This window comes from Saccopteryx leptura, chromosome 7 (assembly GCF_036850995.1).
Source record: "Saccopteryx leptura isolate mSacLep1 chromosome 7, mSacLep1_pri_phased_curated, whole genome shotgun sequence".
Taxonomy (NCBI): Eukaryota; Metazoa; Chordata; class Mammalia; order Chiroptera; family Emballonuridae; genus Saccopteryx; species Saccopteryx leptura.
In genome coordinates, this window is record NC_089509.1 from 92,581,076 (window position 1) to 92,588,469 (window position 7,394).

Below are 7,394 nucleotides of genomic sequence, written 5' to 3' on the forward strand. Positions count from 1 at the left end.
TTGACATATATGGGTGGACAAAAATGGGTTTATAGTTGTAATAACAAATAAATAATGCAATAATAAATAATAACACAAGGCTAAACTCTGTGTTTTGCATACTCACAACTATATACCTACTCTTTCCCACTCCTGTATATTTCCCTGATGATTAGTGACGATGAGCATCTTTTCATATACTCCCTAGTTATTTGTATATCTTCTTTTTTTTATTTTTTTTTGTATATCTTCTTTTGAGATATATCTATTCAATCACTGTTCCCTTTTTTTAAAGCTGGTTGTTTGTTTTGTTGTTTATTTGCATAAGTTTCTTACATATGCTAGATTGGAAACCCCTTATGAGATATATTTTGCAATTATTTTCATTCATTCCATAGGTCGTCTTTTCCTTTGTTGTTTTCTTTGACTTGCAGAGGTTTTAAGGTTTGATGTCCCACTTTTCTATTTTTCAAAAATTTATAAGGACGATGTATTTGTGCATTTCTTGTGTAATAAATATAATTGAATTCACATTGATTACTGTAATAGTTTTCTATCGCCGTGTAACAAATTGCCACACACTTAGTGGCTTAAATTAAAGCCATTTATTAGTTCTCAGTTCTGTAGTCAGAATTACAGCTCCTGCTGGGTTTGGAGCTGAGCCCAGTCTCCCCCACTCTCTAAAACCCCAGTTGCGGGGGTTCCTACACCTATTACTTGGCCCAGAATAAAACCTGTCTTACCATTTTAACAAGTGCCGTTGAATACATATTTTTCTTTACAGTGGTAGCACATAGACGCTTTCCGCCTCTTTAAACATAGTACTTTACCTGTGCATTGTATGAGGCGCCACAAGCACAATCAAATGCAGCTCCAGGTGGTGCCTGTCTTCAAATTGGACAGCAGCTCTGTACCCAGGCGTGCTAAGGTGACAAAGGTTCTCTGCTTCACCACACTTTACTCAAGATCCTGGACCTTCTTTTGGGTTCATCTTTGTACTTCCTTGTAAAATGCAGTTTGAGCAAGAACCCTGCTAAATCATTTTCACCAGAACCTTCCTGCCTCTGATTCTGAGATTCTGATCACCCTGGATAGCAAATCAGAAGCCTCATCCTCCACTATCACCGGGTGATGACTGGTCACCCTGCACTGCCTCAGCAAGAATTGGGTTGGGTTGGGGTTTGGTCAAAATCCACTTTATTCCTGATGTTTCCTTATAATATTTTTTCATGCACTGTTTCCCACCATTGGCTATAAATTCCCACTTACCCACATTGTATTAGGAATTAGCTCAGTATTTCTTCCATTTTGGAGTCCCAATTGGAGATGACCCTGGACCTATTGCTATGGTCCTGAAGAATACTCTTTTACCATTTTTTTTTAATTTTTATTTTATTTATTCATTTTAGAGAGGAGAGAGAGAGGGAAAGAGAGACAGAGAGAGACAGGGGGGAGGAGCTGGAATCATCAACTCCCATATGTGCCTTGACCAGGCAAGCCCAGGGTTTCGAACCGGCGACCTCAGCATTTCCAGGTCGACGCTTTATCCACTGCGCCACCACAGGTCAGGCTCTTTTACCATTTTAACAAGCATTATTTCACACTGCCACATCACCATGTGGCACAGTTTATGGCATCACCAGACTTGCGCACTGGAAGCCGCACCGCAGGCGGCACTGTGTGCACTCTGCCAACACCGCGGGGCTTGGCGCTCCACAGCGCAGCCCTCTTCCAGGCATCCCAGGGACGACTCCACTACAGGAGCCCCTTCAGTCAGTCTGGTAAGTGACGGCAACCTCCGACAAAAAACCCCCACAACACAATGCATACCCATTGAGCAATTATTGTACTACAACCAGCCATGCCTGTTAGGTGTGGCCTCCGCTAGGGGGTCCAGTTGGAGAGCCCAAGCAATCTGAGGACCTAACCTGTCCATCTGGGGTGATCCACTGTGCCCTGCAGTGCCAATGTTCTCCAGACTCGCCCTGGTCTCCTTTTAAACAGAAAAAGTAAGCTTCACAGACATGAAAATGATTTCCATGAAGGAAATCACTGTCTCCTAGAAACAGGAGCATGGCAGAGCCACACAGGGCCACCTGGGGAAGTGTCCTGCAAGATCGGCAGCCAGAGAGGAAATGGGGAACTTCGAGCTGTAGCCCTTCATTGGAGTTTTTCTGGGGAAGGAGTGTGCAAAGCAAAGAAGAGGTACAAAGCTATGACTTACCCATTTCTTTCAGGTTATCCAATTTGTCTGTGTATGATTGTTTCAGTAGTCTGTTACGGTCTTTGTATTTCTGTGGTGAGAACTGTAATGTCTCCTCTTTCATTTCTGATTTTATTACTTGTCTTCCCTCTTTGTGTCTTGGTTAGTCTAATGAAAGGGTTTAATTTTATCGTTTCAAAAAGGCAACTCTTATTTTGTTGATTTTTTCTATTGTCTTTCCAGCCTTTATTTTATGGCTTTCTGCTCAAATCTGTATTATTTTCTTGCTGCTGCTAGTTTTAACTTAGTGTGTTCTATTATTCATAGAGGTTAAAGTTAGCTTATTTGAGATCTTTATTCTTTTTTTTTGAGATCTTTATTCTTAATATACTGTTTTTATTGTTATAAATGTCTCTTTTATTTTATTTTTTATTATTTTAATTGATTTTTAGAGAGAGGAGAGAGAGAAAGAACGAAAGAAAGAAGGAGGTAGAAGCGGGAAGCATTAACTCCTAGTAGTTGCTTCTTGTATGTGCCTGGACTCGGCGAGCCCAGGGTTTCAAATAGGCAACCTCAGCATTTCAGGTCGATGTTTTATCCACTGCACCAGCACAGGTAAGGTATCCCTTTTATTTTCTAAAAAAGTTAAATTGATTTTAGAGAGAGAGGAAGGAAGAGAGAGAGAGAGAGAGACAGGAACATCCATGTTTCTGTATGTGCCCTGATCGAGAATTGAACTGGCAACTTCCGTGCTTTGGGATAACGTGCTCTAACCAATCAAGCTGTCAGGCCAAAACTAAATGTCCCTTTAGAACTGCTTTTGCTGCAGCATACAAGCTTTGGCTTTTGTGTGTGTGTGTGTGTGTGTGATTTCTCTTGTGATTTCCTCTTTGACCCATTAGTTATTCCGGAGTTGTGGTTTAGTTTCCATGGTGTTAATTTTTCACTTCTTTTTTCACTAGTAATTTCTATCTTCACACCGTTGTGGTCAGAAATACTTGTAAGAGTCCAGTCTTGACCCTGCAGTTTACCTTCCAGTCACACTGCAGCGGCATCATGCTTGGCCTCGCAAGTGACCCTCTACACGCCAGCTCAGGGAGCACTAAGCTGGGGATCATGGCAAGACCAATAAAAACACCATGGTACAGTAGCCGCCAAGCAGCAAGGGTGATGACACCAGCAGTGCCCTTTGGCAATGGCTCCTCTCTTGAGCCCAAGCTATCTAAGGATATATTACATATCTCCTCTGGTGCAACCATTCTGGCTTGCTTTGCCAGTTGTTCTAAAAAAACGTAACCTAGGCTTGTTTTGAGCAAAGTAAAACACACAGATGTGGGAAAATGATTGCCATGAAGGAGGATATTTTCATTGTACTCATGGTCTCCTAGAAACAGCAGGTTAGTGCATGAAGGCCATGAGGGAAATGGAGAGGGAGTGAGCTAAGCAATGTTAGCAAGGGGTACAAACTATAATTGGAGAGTTTTAATAGTTTCTGTAGACTGTGCTATATATCAAACCTATAGGTTTCTTGTTTATCAATGAAAAAAAATTAAACTTATTTTAGAGGGAGAAGAACATAGATGTTCCTGTATGTGTCCTGACCCAACAACCTCTGTGTTTCCAGAGAACACTCTAACCAACTGAACTATCCCAGCTGGAATGAAACCTGTAGGTTTGATCTTCATTTACTGGTACCTGGTCCTGTAGTGAAGGTCTAGGGATAGAGTCCTGGACAAAAGAGGTCTGATGAAAGGAGGCCTGTGGGGGCGGGGGGTATGGACTCAGGGATTGATTCCCTTGCATATCAAAGCTTCGCCGGCAGACAAACTCTTTTGTTTCAGAATTAGTTGATCCTGGAAGGGTGGGTTCCCTGAGTCCTCTGTCTAAATGTCGGAGCATCAGGAGTGGATAACAGAAGAAAATATAGCGAATACAATGGACCCTGTGGTACTCAGGCATCTTGTAGAGGCTTTGGGGGTAAGAATGAGAGATACCTCAGCAACAGAAATAATTTTATATTGTTACTACTCAGTGAAGACATTTGAATGTTTAAACAGAGGAAAAAGCTCAAGAATATAGTCCTTATATTGATGACTTTGTTGTATGAAAAGGTAGTAATAATTAATTTTTTAAAAGTTAAAACTCCAGAAGACATAAGCTTTCAAGTGACTTTTTAATTAAAGGAAGGAACTAGTGTGAGGTAAGTAATATTTTCAGTATTGATAATCACCAGAAGTTAAAAACACTATCTTTAAGGCTACAAATTGTGTATTTGTTAGCAAGAAAACAAAGAAAGGAAAAACTTAAAAAGTAGGTGAGAAGAAACAAGAGAAAAAGGAAAAGAGAAAGGAGTAGAATATAGTAAGAGTTGGTAAAGAATTACAGACGGGAAACAAACTCTGTCAAGTTATGTCCCAGCTATGTCTTTGTATGAAGTTGTATTGCAGGTGTATCTATAGAATGTAAAAGTGGAAAAAATGGATTTAACTAGATTGAAGGAAGAATAGGATGTGAAAATTAGAATGAGAAGTTAAATCTCATTGTGCATAATTTTAAATTGATATGCAGGAAATGTTATAAGAATGGCAGTAGCCTGCTCTGTGGCCATGCCTTTGGTCACGTTTACTCCTGACAAACAGCAGCAACCATTAAAAACAGAGTTATTGTCTTTAGTTCTGATGGGTCATCTGTAGGTTCAGTTAAACACAGGCTTATATTACTGGTTAGTGATTTGCCAGACTTCACATACATTAAATTCTTCTATGAATGGATGAGATTGAAACCATTCATACAGTCTTCCCCTGCATTCTCATCTGTCCCCCCATTTATACTGCCATCCTCCATCTGTACACCATGTACCTTTGCAGACTTAAGTTATATACTTCAAATTGCATTCTTTTTCCAGGAACCTTTTTTTCCCTTCTGGTTCTAATAGATGAAGACATCGGCATTATCCTCCTTCCCTCTTCTTCTTTCTTTCTATTTTAAGTTGATTTTAAAAAAGATTTTATTTATTTATTTTATTTTATTTTTTAGAGAGAGGAGAGAGAGAAGGGGGTGGGATGGGAAGCATCAACTAGTAGTAGTTGATTCTCATATGTGCCTTGACCAGGCAAGCCCAAGGTATGGTACCAGCGATCTCAGAGTTCCAGGTCAGTGTTTTATCCAGTGAGCCACCACAGGTCAGGCCTTCCCTCTCCTTTCAAATGAAATTTTTGGGTCAAGGATAGAGACCATCTTATGGAGAGGTATCAAGAACAAGATGAAATAAATGGAGATATTTTGTGACCCTTCTCATTAATTTTAAAATTATGATTTGGATGCGGACTATGAGTGAATCCTTTTCCTTTAAAGATGGCACTGTAAATTCTTTAAATGAAATGCCAGGCTAATGGGTAAAAGCTTCATAATGATCTTATGTGACTGTGAATAGGTAGATGTGTACAGTCATAAAATTTTGGAGAAAAATAATCCAAACTCTAAATGGATGAAATCTAAATTCTTTCATGATTCAGGAATGAGCTCTAAGTATTCCCCATTGCATTTTCCTTTAAGACATTAAGCTAATGTTAGCTTAAACAGCTTACAAAATATATGAATCGTTGCAATGATTTCTGGACATAAAAGAGCAGTTATGCTTCTATTAAAGAAAAATGTGGGCCCTGGCTGGTTGGCTCAGTGGTAGAGCGTTGGCCTCGTGTGTGGAAGTCCCGGGTTCGATTCCTGGCCAGGGCACACAGGAGAAGCGCCCATCTGCTTCTCCTGCTTCTCCACCCCTCCCCCTCTTCTTCCTCTCTGTCTCTCTCTCTTCCCTTCCCGCAGCCAAGGCTCCACTGGAGCAAAGTTGGCCGGGCGCTGGGGATGGCTCCGTGGCCTCTGCCCCATGGCCTCTGCCTCAGGCGCTAGACTGGCTCTGGTCGCAACAGAGCAACGCCCCGGAGGGGCAGAGCATCGCCCCCTGGTGGGTGTGCCGGGTGGATCCCGGTCGGGCGCATGCGGGAGTCTGTCTGACTGCCTCCCGGTTTCCAGCTTCAGAAAAAAAAAAAGAAAAAAAAAAAAAAGAAAAAAGAAAAATGTGAAATAGCATATCCATAGGATTGTTTTTTCTCTCCAGGGAAGGAACGAGGGGCATATAGAACCAACCTTGATTCTAGGGTCCTTTATATGAATATTTGCTGAATGAATGGGGTTTTGCCTATAATGGGTTAACACAAAATTGGGAGGTAATTTTAACTTTTAGAGCTCAACCTTATAGATAATTAAGCTCTGCCAAAAAAGTCCCCATTGCCAGTAGACAGAAATCCGGTCTGGAAAGATTGTTCATCTGATGGAGGATGGCACTTCCTCTTAAGTTTATGATAATATGATGCTGGGATTAAAGAAATGCTGCCAGTCAGACTAAAATGCAATGCTTTCTTGTTAATTTAGTATTTTTTATTTCATACTTAGTGAAAAAACTCTTTCAAGCTTAGAAACATTGTTATTTATCAATCTGGTGCATGCATAAAAAGGGAAATATAAAATTCGTTAAGGTTTTCCAAAAACTTCACATTTTTCTAAAATATTTTATTTATTCATTTTAGAGAGGAGAAAGAGAGAGAGAGAGAGTAAGAGTGGGGGGGGGGGAGCAGGAAGCATCAACTCCCATCTGTGCCTTGATCAGGCAAGCCCAGGGTTTCAAAGCAGCGACCTCAGCGTTCTAGGTTGACACTTGACTCACTGCGCCACCGCAGGTCAGGCTCTAAACAACTTAAATTTTTTTTTTTTTTTTTTTTTAATATGAGAGAGAGAGAGAATCAATTTGTTGTTCCACCCATTTACACATTCACTGGTTGACTCTTGTGTGCCCTAACCAGGGATTGAACCCACAACACTGGTGTATTGCAACTACTTTTCAACCAACTGAGCTTCCCAGGCAGGGGGAAATCACTTTTTGAGTCAGTTGTTGATGGCTGTTGTTTTCCATGAGGTATTGTCTTCTGTGCCACCAAGAGTGGTGGTGATGCATTAGGACTTAAAAGTGCTCTGCTACTGAATCCAGGATTTTTTCCCAAGCAGCTATCCTATTCTGCAAGTTTTCATGCTGTCATTTTCTTGATCTAACCAGAAGTTGTTAATGGATTATTTTCAGGTTACATTCAGGATTCATTATTCTTCCTTAACCATTTTTTTTTTTTTACTAAAACTTAGAGGGGTTGTAATTGACTAACCA

General features: G+C 40.6%; 1 non-coding gene across 1 annotated transcript; it reads left to right on the forward strand.

The window, feature by feature from the left end:
* Positions 1 to 5,841: 5,841 nt before the first annotated feature.
* Positions 5,842 to 5,917, forward strand: TRNAT-CGU (transfer RNA threonine (anticodon CGU)). The gene has a single exon. It is a non-coding gene; the product is annotated as a tRNA-Thr (tRNA).
* Positions 5,918 to 7,394: the final 1,477 nt, after the last annotated feature.